A 15,361-nucleotide genomic window follows, 5' to 3' on the forward strand; every position below is an offset into this window, starting at 1 on the left:
AATGCTTCTTCCATTTGCTCATGCCAATCTCTCTTTGTCTGGTTGACTACTTTCTTCAATAACTCACAAAGACTTTTGTTGAATGCTTCCACGAGACCATTTGCAGGTGCATTATACATGGAGGATTTAGGTTGTTTGAAGCCAAACTTCTCCCAAAGGTCAGTTACCCAACTATTTTTGAAATTCGTCCCATTATCAGTGATGATGTATCGAGGGACACCATATCGATAAATAATGTTAGACTTGATGAAATCAACCACTGTTTCCTTTTTCACATGTTTATAGGGTGTATCTTCCGCCCATTTAGAAAAATAATCAGTGGCAGCCAAGATATACAAGTGGCCCTTTAAAGACTTTTCTAGAGGACCAACTACATCTAATCCCCATACATCGAATAGCCATGACGTCACAGTAGGGTACAACGGCTCTGGTGGTTGGTGTATGAAGTTAGCATAGAATTGACAGGTTTGACACCTCTTCGCATACTCCAAGCAGTCCTTGATTATAGTGGGCCAATAATAACCCATTCTTTTGATGTGAAAGTGAAGTTTTGGACCAGATTGATGGGCTCCACAAATCCTAGAATGTGCCTCCTTCATTGCGTGGGTTGCTTCGTCATTTCCAAGATAGCGAAGGAAAAGACCTTCATATGAACGCCTATACAACGTATCATTGTAATAGATGAAACGAGGTGCTCATCTTCATATTTTAGTCTTGCAGCGTAGGTTTTTGGGAAGTTTTCCATGTTCTAGATAATCAATGATAGGGAGCATCTAGTCTTCTTCCTCTTGTGTCTAACAAGAAACCAAATTACTTTCTTTAAATTTATCTTCCAAGACTTATGGCAAGAGCCATCGTTGACATACAGGAAAATCAACCAGGTCCTCATCAGTTAACACCAATGTTGTAGCTAAATTTGCCAAAGCATCAGCTATCCGATTTTCTTTCCTCAGAATGTGTTATAGCATGACGCTATTAAACTGTTCCAACAAATGAGAGGTATAATGATGGTACGGCACTAGATCATCTTTCTTAACCTCATATTATTTAAGAAGTTGGTTGATCACCAACTTAGAGTCTCCATATATTTTGAGATCCGTGATCTTCATCTCATTCGCCATTTCAAGGCCAATGATCAGGGCTTGATATTCAGCTACATTATTTGAGCAGTTTTCAGCGAGCGCAAAAAAGTATGGTATAACATGTCTTTTTGGAGAACCAAAAACTACACCTGCTCCGGCCCCATTTAATCGTGTTGTCCCATCGAAAAACATCATCCATGGAAGGAGGATGTCCACAAGAAAAACTTCTTCATCAGGAAAATCTTCAGAAATTTTCCAATTGGTTGGAATAGGATGGCCAGCTAAGAAATCTACTTGGACTTGTCCTTTCATTACTTTTCGTGGCACATAAATAATTTGAAACTCATTAAATAAAATTGATCACCTCGCCAAATGTCCGGAAATGACTGGTTTAGATATGACGTATTTGAGAGGATCAGCTCTTGTAATAAGATGTATTGTATGAGCCAAGAAATAATGCCTCAATTTCTTAGAGGTGAAGATAAACGTGAGGCATGTCTTTTCAATTGGAGGATAATTTCGCTCCGTCGGGGTGAGCCTGCGACTTAAGTAATACAAGACTTTCTCTTTATGTTCTTTATTATTCTGAGCAAGTAGGGCACCTAGTGATTCTTCTTGAGCAGTAATGTAAAGTATGAGTGGTTTTCCAAGTACAGGTGCTCCTAATACCGGAGAATTAAGAAGGTACTTTTTGATGCTATCAAAAGCATTTTGGCAAGATTGGTTCCAGTTGAATGGGGCGTCTTTCTTCATGAGTTGGTTAAAAGGCAAACAACGACCACCTAAATTTGAGATGAACCAACGAATGAACGCAAGTTGACCTTATAAACGTCGAAGCTCACATAAATTCTTTGGTGGCAGTATCTTTTGAATGGCCTCAACTTTATTAGGATGAATCTCAATACCACGATGACGTACGACGTATCCCAGGAATTTTCCTAAAGTCACACCAAATACACATTTCAGGGGATTCATCTTGGGCTGATATTTTTAGAGGTGATTAAAAACTGTACGTAGATCTTGTAAATGATTTCTTCGTTCTTTCGTCTTAACCACCAAGTGATAAGCGCCGAATATTGCTTATTCAAGCGCCCTTATTTGCGTTAGTTAAGTCTATTAGCTAACGATAATGTATAGTTTTGCTTTATTTGTGTATTTTTGTCTTCTTTTAGGTTGGTTTTCCCAAATATGGTTAAAGAAGTAGTTTTGTCTATCCTTTGAAGAACCAAAGCAAGCCGTGCTGGGGATTGTTATTGGAGCCAAGTTTCTTTAGCTATCTTGTGTATAAATTTTGTGGCATTGCTTTCATACTGAAAGTCCGTGTCGCTACACCAACTAAAGTGGACAAAGAAAGGAGCTGCATGTGCAGAATTGAGCTCCCGCGGGCGCCCGCCAAACATGGCAGTAAGCTCTTCCAGATACAAGCACCCGTGAGCGCCCGCCGACATACAGAGAGCAGCCCACCTGCTCTTGTTTTTGTGCTGATCTTGTTCCCTCTGCAATTTGTGTGGTCCTAAGGGCTTCTAGGGTGGTTGGAGCTCGTGAGTGATGGAGGAAAGAGGGGATTTTGGGCTAGAAAAGAGTCTTGAACCATGTATTAAAGGAGATCTCACATTTTAGCAAAAGTTCTAAAGAGAAAGGAGTGTTCTTGAGTTTTGGTGTGTTTTGGGTCCTCTAAGTACGAAAATGGAGAGGATAAGCACCTCAATCTCTTCATTCCTTGTTCTTATGGGTAGCTAAATCCTTCTCTAGGGAGGTGATGAAGCCCTCCCTTGTAAGCATGTTCTAGCTTTGATTCTATTTTTGGGTAATGATGTACAGTTTTGGTTTTTCCATGATCTAGAACACCTTACTTCTTGTAATGGATTTTAATGAATATAAATGATTATTTTGAGTTGATTATCTTGTCTTAGATGGTTTCTTCTCTTAATCATATTGCTTGCACTTTCATAGTGACAATGGAAATGAGATCATGGAATGGTTTTATTGGCATGAAGATGGAGAACCTTGATAGTCCATGGCTTAGGTTCCCCCTTTGATGGTCTATGCTTGATTCCTAGCTTTATGTGCATTCATTATTAAATTAATGGCTTGATAATCTTTGACTTAGTGAGCATGATTAAGGCTACACATTAGTTTAGGTAGTTTAATCATGTGGACCTTTGATAGGTTATTCTTGCCTTTTTGATTTAATGAACTTCTTGAAGATATTATAGTAACCAAGTGTTGCTACATATCATGACCATCATATATGTTGTTTTTCCCCAAATTAGTTTTAATCTAGCATGTGAATAGGGTTGGAAGTGGATTCATCTCCCTAGTCCTTTCTATTTATTTTTCTATCTCTTTAATTCCTAGCACAATATTGTTTTATGTATTGTTCAATTCTTAATTTTCATGACAAACCAACAAACCTCTTTACACCCCTTTCATCATTCTAAAAGTGGTTTTAAGTAGCCATAAACTAGCAGTCCTAGTGGTTCGACTTACCAGACCAATAGCCCTATTTTGTAATGATTTGTGTTATTGCAAAGGTTGATGTATAATTTTTATACCGATCAATTTTTGGCGCCGTTGCCGGGGACTGCAAATGGTTTTACAACTGAGGTTCTAGGATTAACTTTGGTTTGATTGTGAATATTGTGTTCTTGTGGATATTTTCTCGTTGGTTTCGATTAATTTGTGTTTCAAGTTTCTTGTGAGATTCTAGGTACTCAAGGTTGCCGTGGGAAAGCTAGCAAATTTGTAAGTCTAAAAAACTCCCGGTAAGTTTTCGAAGTCCTGGTCTCAAGTTTGTGAATATCTTGCATGTGTATAAATTAGAGATACGTAAATTGTGGAGCCTTTGTCGAGGCTATTTTAGTGTTTTTCTATATTGCAAAGCATCGGTCCTTGTCGTGGCCATTTATTTTTCTGTCTAGATTGATAATTGGGGAGAACGGGAACATCGTATGTGGATGTGATGGTGAAGGGATATTATATTTGTTGTGAATTGCGTAGTTGATGTTAGGTCGTAGGTCACTATCCTTGCCTACTCTTGAAGTGCCAATTGATATAACTTCACTTGAAAGAACACTTAGAAGAAACCTTAGGGAATCAGAAAATCTAGGAGGATTTGATCTTAAAATTAATAAAATGGCCAACAATGAGGGAAATGTCAGAAATGAGGGGATTCATAATGATAGGGTTGAAGTTCCAAATGCTCCTATGAGTCTTAGGGACCATTTCATCCCTACAACTCATGCCTCTCCCTCTTGCATAGTGACGCCAAACATCGAGGCAGCCCAATATGAGATCAAATCTAGCACCATCCAAATGCTTCCATCTTTTCATGGCTTTGAAAATGAGGACCCCTATAAGCATCTGAATGAATTCCTCGAAATATGTTCTACCATCAAGATGAGGGGCTTCCTTGACAATGCTTTCCATTTGCATCTCTTCCCATTCTCCTTAAAAAAAAAAAAAAGGGCAAAATATTGGTTGAACTCCCTTGCTGCAAACTCCATCACTACATGGGCTTAATTGCAACAAGAATTCTTAAAAAAGTACTATCCAGTGAGCAAAACCAACCTAATGAGGCGTACCATTCTTAGCTTTTCACAAAGCGAGGGGGAACAACTCCATGAGACTTGGGAAAGACTTCAGGACCTCCTTAGGAAATGCCCGCACCACCTAATTCCAAAATGGCAATTGGTGCAAGCCTTCTATGTTGGTTTAACTGATACCCAAAGATTCATGGTTGACTCATCATGTGGAGGGATGTTCATGTCCAAAAGTGCGGATGAGGCATGGACCCTACTTGAGAACTTGAGTGAAAACTCACTGTAATATAATTCTCGTAGTGCTCCGACCTCAACCAATATAAAGAACACCAACTCTTGTCAACCAAAAACAATGAGGGAAGAATCTTCTCAAGTGGATGCCATAGCTCACAAATTCTATCAATTGATGGCACCACACCTCTCTCCTTCATTGTCTCAAAATTTGGCAAGTGCGGTGTGTGCATCATGCATAAGTCCTTTCCATCTCTCGGAAGATTGCCCCACACCGGACCAATTTGTTAATCCCAATCATGAGCAAGAAAATGCAATGTTTTCCAGGCCTAGAAATAATCCTTATTCTAATACCTATAATCCGGGCTGGAGAGATCATCCGAATTTTTCATGGAGGCAACCGGCCCCACAAAATTTGAACTTTCAGAATCAAGGGCATCAAAATCAGCCCCCTTCTCATTTTCAAAATAGGCCATTTCAAGCCTCGTCAAGTTACCGTCCTCCGTATAATCCAAATGTCTCTAATTAACCTCCTGCATTTCCAACTGATGAGATTTTGGCTACAAACAAGCAAATGATGGAATCTCTAAACAAGCAAATGATGGAATCCAATAAGCAACTCCTGACATCATTGCAGCCCACTCTCCAAATGGTTCATTCCCATACTCAGTCTATTGCTAAACTTGAGAATCAAGTGAGGCAAATAGCTACTTCAATGAACCAACTTCTTCAAAGAGATAAGGGGAAGCTTCCCGCTCAACCATTTGAGAATCCTAGAGGGATTCATATGATTGACGAAACCCCTCCTCCGAGTGGGCCAACACATGAACAAGTCCAAGCAATCACCACCCTTAGGAGTGGTCGAGTTGTGGATAACAAGGTTGACGGAAGAAACAATGAAAAAACTCTTCCTCCCAAAAATCTAATTCTCAGCACTTCTAATCCAAATCTTACTCCTAAATTTCCAAAGTCTAATGCTAAAAATACAAAGCTTGTTGCCCCAAATGTGGAAAAATCTTATGAACCTAAGGCTCCGTTTCCTCAACGTCTCAAAGAGTTAACACATTTTTGGAACAAAAATTATAAAATTCAAGACATGTGGGAAGTCTTCAAGCAAGTAAAAATCAACTTACCTCTCTTGGATGCTATAAAGCAAATTCCCCCTATGCTAAATTCCTCAAGGATTTGTGCACTCAAAAGCGTATGTCTAAAAATCATTTGCCAAAGAAAGTAAGATTGACTGAAAATGTGAGTGCAATCATTCAACACAGTGCTCTTCCAAAGTATAAGGATCCGGGCACCCCAACAATCTTGTGTGTCATTGGCGACAACAAGATAGAGAGGGCCCTCCTTGACGTAGGAACTAGTGTAAATTTGATTCCATATTCAATTTACTTACAGTTGGGGTTGGGAGATCTAAAGCCAACCTCCGTGGTCCTGCAGCTTGCCGACAGATCGGTCAAGCACCCACGGGGTAATCTTGAAGATTTTATAATCAAAGTGGACAAATTCTACTTCCCAATAGACTTTATGGTTCTTGACATGGAACCGGTCCATGATCCAAAGAAACATATTCCCATGATCCTCGGTAGGGCATTCTTAGCTACAGCTAACGCCTTAATTAATTGCCGAACCGGGGTCATGGACATCGCCTTTAGAAATATGCAAGTCAAACTCCACATTTTCCATGCCACTCAACATCCTTCCGAAGAGGATGATTGTTTCCTTATTGATGTGGTCGACGAAGTGGTTGAAGAATCTCTCCCTTTCATTCTAAGCAAAGATCCTTTGGAAACTTGCATCATTTTAACCTCTCGAACTTTGATATTGACCAAGACATCCAAGAAGTGAATTCGTTGCTCGACATAGGTGCTATCATGGATTTTCCTCCTTGAAAGATGCCAAAAGAACCACTTCCTCAACTCTCTACTACTCCTCTGGTCCCTTCCTTGAAATCTCCACCACAACTTGAGTTAAAGCCGCTCTCGGCTCATCTCAAGTATGTGTTTCTTGGTGCAAATCAAACTCTTCCGGTCATCATTGCATCGGACCTTTTAAAGGACCAAGAAAATAGCCTTTTAGCGGTGCTTCAAGAGCACAAAGAAGCTATTGGCTGGGCAGTGGCTAATTTGAAAGGAATCGATCCTTCTATTTGTATGCACTGCATTCATTTGGAGGACGACGCTAAACCTTCTAGAGAGGTGCAGTGCCAGTTGAATCCCAACATGAAGGAAGTGGTCATGAAAGAAGTGATCAAATTGCTAGATGCGGAAATCATCTACCCCATCTCTGATAGCAAATGGGCAAGTGGTCCCCAAGAAATCCGGCCTCACCGTTATTGAAAATTCAACGGGTGAGCTCGTGCCATAACGAACCACCACAGGGTGGCGTGTGTGCATTGACAACCGAAAACTCAATTCTACCACTAGGAAGGATCATTTTCCACTTCCATTCATCGATCAAATCCTAGAAAGGCTAGCCTGCCAAAGCTATTATTGTTTTCTTGATGATTATTGTGGCTATAACCAAGTGGCAATCGCCCCCCAAGATCAAAACAAAATAACCTTCACATGCCCCTTTGGAACTTTTGCTTATAGACGCATGCCTTTTGGGCTATGCAATGCACCGGCCATGTCCCAAAGATGCATGATGTCCATATTCTCCGATATAGTTGAAAAGTTCTTGGAAGTTTTCATGGACGATTTTTCCGTCTTTGGCTCCTCCTTCGATTCGTGTCTCCACAATTTGTCCCTTGTGCTTCAAAGATGCAAGGAGACAAATTTAATTCTAAGCTGGGAGACGAGTCACTTTATGGTCTAAGAGGGCATTGTTCTAGGACATATTATTTCAAAAAGAGGAATTGAGGTTGACAAAGCCAAAGTGGAGTTAATTTCTAATCTTTCTCCTCCAAATTCCGTCCGTCAAATCTGCTCCTTCCTTGGTTATGCCTGATTTTATCATCGCTTCATCAAGGATTTTAGCAAAATCTCTCGGCCCTTGTGTAATCTTCTTACCAAGAACGCTCCGTTTGATTTTGATGAAGCTTGTATGGAAGCTTTCATGACACTCCGCACTCTTCTCTCATCCGCCCCAATTATGAAACTGCCTAATTGGTCTCTTCCATTTGAGATCATGTGTGATGCATCCGATTATGCATTAGGCGTGGTTTTGGGCCAGTGTGTCGACAAACTTCCACATGTCATCTATTATGTTAGCAAAACTCTCTCCGATGCCCAACTCAATTACACCACCACTGAAAAAGAATTGCTAGCTGTGGTGTATGCCTTGGATAAATTCCGCTCTTATCTTCTTGGATCCAAGGTCATTGTCTTTTCGGATCATGCTGCCCTTAGGCACTTGCTTGCAAAAAAGGAGACGAAGCCCCGCCTAATTCGATGGATACTCTTACTCCAAGAGTTTGATATTGAAATCCAGGATAAAAAGGCACCGACAATGTTGTCGCCGACCATCTCTCTCGCTCACTCATTAAGAAATCCTCTGAATTTGCTACAGTCCGAGACACATTTCCGGATGAGCAACTATTTTAGATTTCCCATTCAAGTCTCCCTTAGTTTATGGATATTGTCAACTATCTCGCGGTAGGCAAAATTCCATCCAATTGGTCTAAATAAGAGAAAGACCGATTCTTCTCCCAAGTTAAAAATTTCTTTTGGGAAGATCCGGAGTTATTCAAATATTGCCCAAATCAAATCATCCGGAGATGCATTCCCAACAATGAAACCACAAGTGTCCTAAATTTCTGCCACCCCCTTGCTTGTGGGGGTCACTTCAGTGCCAAAAATACCGCTGACAAAGTCCTTCAAAGCGGATTCTATTGGCCTTCTCTGTTTCGGGATGCTTACAATTTTTGTAAATCTTGTGAGCGTTGCCAAAATCTTGGCTCCATGTCTAGGAGAGACATGATGCCCCTCACTCCCATCCTAATTATTGAAATTTTTAATGTGTGGGGGATCGACTTCATGAGACCATTTCCATCTTCTTATGGCTATGAGTATATCCTTGTAGCGGTGGATTATGTTTCCAAATGGGTTGAAGCCGAGGCTACCAAAACCAATGATCATAAATTCGTGGTCAAATTCATTCAGTCTAATATTTTTAGTCGTTTTGGTACGCCCCAAGCAATCATCAGTGACGGTGGATCTCATTTCCAAAATCGTTACCTTAAATCCGTCCTCTCCAAGTACTCCATCATTCACAAGGACGCCACACCTTACCATCCTCAAATGAGTGGTCAAGTGGAAGTACTAATAGGGAGATTAAGCATATCTTAGAAAAAATGGTTCGACCAGACCGCAAAGATTGGTCATTAAGACTAAACGATGCACTTTGGGCTTACTAGACAGCTTACAAGACACCCATTGGCATATCGCCATATCAACTTGTCTTTAGTAAAGCCTATCATCTCCCAGTTAAACTAGAGCACCGTGCTTATTGGGCCATAACAAGGCTCAACTTTGATCTCAAACAAGCCGGTTCTACTCTCAAATTACAACTCAATGAGCTTGAAGAAATTCGAAATGTTGCATATGAAAGCGCCAAAATCTATAAGGCAAAGACTAAAGCTTTTCATGACAAGCACATTGTCAAAAAGTTTTTTGCCCCTGGACAGAAAGTGTGATACCCCTCGGATCCGAGACATGGGTTGATCAGGCCCAGGCCCAAACCCGAGGGAAATCAAACAATTTAAGTATTTTAAATCGAACACAGAATAGGAAAATTAAGAACTTAAATAAAGAACCCAAAAGAAATATCAAATCCTTCAAACGATAATTAATAATTTAATCCTCCAAAACCTTCAGGGTTACAACTTGGGAATCCATCTAGTGGACCCCTAAATAAAAATCTCAACTGAAACGTAAACAACTGACATAAAACCAAATACTAAAATATAGAAGGACATCCTACGTCGTCGGTGGAATGAATGATAATCCCTGCACAGCACGATCAAGCCTAAGACTGGAACCGTCCGATACCTAAAAAATAAGAGTGGGTCAGGCCCACGAACAAGTTCTAATCTAACTGCAATCCATACAGTGACCCGATACGCAGATACACCTAAATACCTCACAATATCTATCTAGTCCATACATAAATATATCCACACTAAAGGACTTTCACCGGACTATAATGGGGTCTCAACCTAAGTAGAAGGCAACATGCAAAAACGCACCCAAAGGTGGGCATGAGTACCTAGACCTAACAGGGTACACCTCAACCATCATATCCAGCTATGCATCCCAATGCATATACGCTCCTTAACCAACGACTATGAGACTCATGCTCATATCATGGTGCCATAACATATATATAGAGTCCGTCTAACCCAAGTTATGCCATTTTATTGTTTATTGAATTGACATAAGAATTTTAATCCAGTTTATTCATTCAACTTAATCAGTCGATCTGACTTAAACACAACCAACATTTAATCCAGGTCGTCATTCAACTTAATCAGTCGATCCGACTACACGCAAACACAACTAATCCAGATAGTCTTTCAACTTAATCAGTCGATCTGACTAAACAAGGTTTAGGATTCAATATTTTTCAATCCATCCCTTTCATCCGATAGGTTAGGTATTAGCGTTTTGAGCTAAACCGTCCCTAGTATGCCACCGTCCCATACCGGTGCATACAATCCTCCATAACTATATAATTGACAGAATATATTAATTCAGTAATTAAAATTCCACATATATATAATCCAAAACCAATATCCAAGTAATTGCAGGAAAACATTTAAAGTTTCAGCAATTAAATCCAAGCATTAAACCATATAGTTGCAGATTATGATTTCATAACTCAACAATTAACATCCAGATATGCATAGATCAAATCTAATATATCATTGACTCTATCACGCATTTAAAATCAATTCTATAATCATATTATAGTCCAGTAAATTGTTAAAATTAATTTAATCAATTTATTTCCTTCCATCCGGTAACAGCGTACCGAGTTGTATACTTGTACTCTGTTTTATCTTTAGCACAGAGCCATAGCTGTTAACCACTAATTGACTCTAGAGGGGGGGTGAATAGAGTCAATGGCCAATTTTCGCAATTTATGAAATTTATTTTACAACAACTATTATGCAATGATTAATTAAAAAATTTAAGCAATATATAGCACAAGTATAAAAGAGATAGAGATAGGAAAATGCAAACAATGAACTCGGTGATTTAGCGAGGTTCGGAAACTCCTACTCCTCGGCTCAAGATCCCCCTTGAGACTTCCCAAATTCACTAGAGCTTCTCCTTAATGATGGAGAGCAAACCTTCAAATTTGAAGCAAGACCTTGCTTCTTTTCCTTGCTAGGAGAACACCCTTCTCCTAGGCTTCTTTTGGGTCACACCAAGCCTTACAAGATTGTAGCAAAGTTTGAAAATGAAATACAAGAATCTCTCTCAATAGATATACAAGTGTAAGCTCACAACTAGAGAATATCAGAATATTAATGAAGCTCAAGTTCTAGGATGAGAGAATGTAGTGATGGTTGAAAGTGAAAGCTCAGAGAAGAATTTAATGGCTTATTGAATGCTCTTGAATGCTCTCTTGAATGTATTATTCAGTGGTGTATCTACTTCAGTAAATGAGCCTTCCTTATATAGACAACCGTAGCTTAATATGTCTGTTAGAAGTAGTTGGAAGACTTAAATGCAGAAAAGTGCCATTGTAGATTCAAATAACTTAGAAGAGCCGGCTCTTCAAAAAATTGGAGGAGGCTCCAATAAATAGGAGGCGGCTCCAATAACTGGGAGACGACTCCAATTCACAAAATGCATTCTACGACACACAATTTGGCTACTGGAGTGCAAAGAGCAGGCTCCTACATTTGGGAGGCGGCTCCAATCCTTGTGTAAGACTAAGAATAAAACACATCTTGTTCTGTGCACTTCCTATTATGAGAGCTTGCATAAATAAAGTTCATGGAAAGATTTTAGGCCTTCTAAAAACTAATTTTTAGAGAGAATATGCATGAACCTAAAAACTTGAGCTTCAGAAGATATTCAAATATGCTTTAACATTTAAATCTAAAGCTCTCACCATCCTATCTACCCTTTTCTCCATTCCTTGACCATGATCTTTTGAGCTTGATGAAGACTTGCTTTCTTCCTTGAAATTGTTTGATTGATCTTTGAAGTTTGAGTCTTTCTTTCATTTCTTGCAATCTTTGAGGCTTCATTGAGTCCATAGCTTGAGTACTTGAATGCTTTAAATGGCTCATCTAGCTCATCATATAAGATATGAACTATATATAACTCAATGAAAATATTAGTACATAAACATCATTAATGGTTTGTAATCATCAAAAATAAGCTTGACCTTTAGATAAAAATCCTTAGGCCAACAATAGCCTATCCATAAGTCTAATTCATCAATTAAAAGACTTCTCCGTCTATCTAAAATTTAATTTGGAATCCTATTTTAGCACCATAAATTAGCAAATTAGAACTAGACAATGAATTACCTTCCAGACGTTAACCGCACGCAAAGTGGTTAATTTGCGCACTGTTAATTCCATTAATACAAAGAGGGTATTTTATGCAATCCAAGACTTTGATTACATGTTAAAGTATTTGTTTAAAACCCCCATTAAAGTTTCAAAACTTTTCCTGAACCCTAAGTGCCCAAACAGTAACTAAAAACCACTTAACGCATCACCTGGAAAGAGCCTGCTCTATTAAAACATTGAGTCGGCTCCAAAATAAGTTGAGCCGGCTCTATTAATACTTGGAGCCACCTCCAAGTGAGTAGAGCCGGCTCTACCTCACTTAAAGCCGGCTCTACAATGGAAAGGAGCCGGCTCCTTCCTCATGGAGCCGGCTCTCTCCTCCTGTGAGAGCCTCAGTCCGTTTCTGATTCAGTTCCGTCCTCCTACTTCTTCTCCGGTTTATTTCTTCCCTTCAGTTGATTTCTAAAACTGACTCTAAGGGTCTTATTAATATCCCCTAGCATCTCAAAGGTTTGACTACAACCATTTGAATCAATTACAAAGACCAAATTTGCTACCGAACTAGACATGCTTTAGAGACAACACTGGAATTATTTTTGCAATAACAGTTCTACTCCAACCCCTCTGTCCCTCTTCACTGCTGATCTTAAGAGTCCTATAACCCCCATAATCATCCCCATGACTTACTTACAGAGGTTACAAACAAGTACAGTAACTAAAATTACCGTAGAACTAACATGCCTTAAAGAAACAAAACTGAAATAGATATGCACGAATTGTAACAGATTGGTTTTCAACATAAACAGAGCATCAATAAATCATACAATAAACATGTAAGTTCTATTTTATGATTTATTTAACCCTAGAGGCTACCTAGGTGCACAGAACACGAGCCAAAGGGAAGGAGAGAGAAAAGAACTTGCCTTTGATTTCAGTTATGAAATCCTGGCGTCGTGTCTACTGTTCCGGCAATACGAACCACTGTAAAGCCTCCTCTGGTTCTATTAAATCCACCACCACACCTCCTTTGTCCTTCCTTCTCCTAGGTCCGACCTTGACGCCTTAGTCGAATCCCTCACTCACCTTGCTCTGTTTTCTCAAAACCTTACTCTGTATCTCTCTGTAGCTTTGATACATGAATAGGGTTTTTTCCAACCCTTGCTACAAACTAAAACTATGTATATATAGGCATAAGTATAACCTAATTCTAAGGTTAATCCAAGATAGAAACCCTAATCTAAGTTAAACCCTAGTCGGCCCGTAAGAGAAAACCCTCGTTAATCTTTACCTACTTCCACCTGCGGCCTTCTAACAGAAAACCTAACTAATTACTAACGAAACTAAAAACTTAATTCAATTAAATCAAAAATCACAAATAAATAAATAACAGATGCAATAAGACAATTAATTCAAATAAACAATTAATTTAAATAACCCCACAATTCAAAGTAAAGAATGATCACCTAAAGCACCACAGTATAATTTAAATTAAACAAATAATCCAATCAAATGACACATAATCAAGTAAAATGCAATCAAATAATAAATTTAATACTAGGAATATCCTTTTAAACCTAGGGGTATTACATTCTTCCCCCCTAACAAAAGGAATTCCGTCCTCGGAATTCGCTCTGACCTTCTTCCAAAATTTCTGGAAACTGCGAGCGAATGACATCCTTCCGTTCCCTCCTCTATATACAACAAACAAGTGCTGGTGCCCTATTAGAATGTGGCACAACGACTACCTACATATCCTAACCAGGTATGTGAACACAATAGACCTCTTAGAAATAAGAACTTGAGCATGGTAATGCAATAAGTATCCTGTCAAATATGTGCATGTCCAGGACCACTTAATTAGCTAGAAATCTGAGTCTACCTAAAATCTAGTGTCACGGCAAATTACTCCCAAGTAAAATGGCAACATTGCCTAAAGGTGTAGAAATACCCTGAGGTCTAGTTCATACCCTCGTCCTCATCCCAGATAAAAAAAAAAAAACCGAGATATAAACGAGTGTGTGGCACTCGTAACAAACAAAACACGTCCTAGTAAACATGAATAGGAAACTTACCCTCAACAGCCTGAGGTGCCTGTATATCCTGTGGCATGGGGTTGTACACCCTGCCATAATGTAACTGCTGCGGTACCTGTCCCTGAGGTTGCGGCGGTGCTGGTAAAGCTGGATAAGTCTGTCCCTGAATCCGTGGAACCTGTGGAGCAGGTAAAGGTACTGGCGCCCTCTGCCCCTGCTGCACATGCTGCCCCTGTCCTGCTTTAGGACACTGCCTGGAGGTATGACCAAACTCTCCACAAGTGTAGCAACTACCCTGGAAAGTACTAAATGGCCTTCTTTATCTGTTAGCTTGTGGCTGACCTTGTCCTGTCTGTGGTCCCCCATTCTGCTACCCCTGAATAGGTGACACATCCTTGTTATCATCTGAACCACCCCTGTGTTTCTTCTAAGGCTGATGTCCTTGGAACTTGCCCTTGTCATTCTGTCTATGACCATTTCCATTTCTCTTCCCAACTGACTGATTAGCAGAGTCTTTATCACCCCGTTTCTCACCCTTGGCCTGTCTGATGTCCACTGTCAGCTGATACTGCTGCAAAGCGGTGTCTACCACCTGAGCATAGGTAGTGTAAGCTGGACTGCCTATAATAGCTCGCTTAATCGACCACATCAGTCCCTTCACAAAACTATTGCGCTTCTTTTCTTCCGTATCCACCTCCTCCGGAGCAAACAGAGATAAGCGTGTGAACTGCTGCTCATACTCTGCCACTGTCATGTTCCCTTGTTGCAGATTGAGGAACTCTGTCTTCATAACTGCCCTGACTGCATAAGGGAAATACTTCTCATCAAAGCGTGCACTAAACTGCTCGTAAGTCAATACCATTCTCTCCTCTGTGGTGGTAACTGATTCCCACCACTGTACTGCATCTCCGACTAGCTTGAAGGTAGCAAGCATCTGCTTCTGAACCTCTGTGCACTGAACCAACCGAAGATGTCGCTCGATGTCCCGTTTCCACT

Source organism: Cornus florida, unplaced genomic scaffold (genome assembly GCF_030987335.1).
Source record: "Cornus florida cultivar Cherokee Brave unplaced genomic scaffold, ASM3098733v1 CherokeeBrave_3.0.0_Hap2_Chr01, whole genome shotgun sequence".
Lineage (NCBI taxonomy): Eukaryota > Viridiplantae > Streptophyta > Magnoliopsida > Cornales > Cornaceae > Cornus > Cornus florida.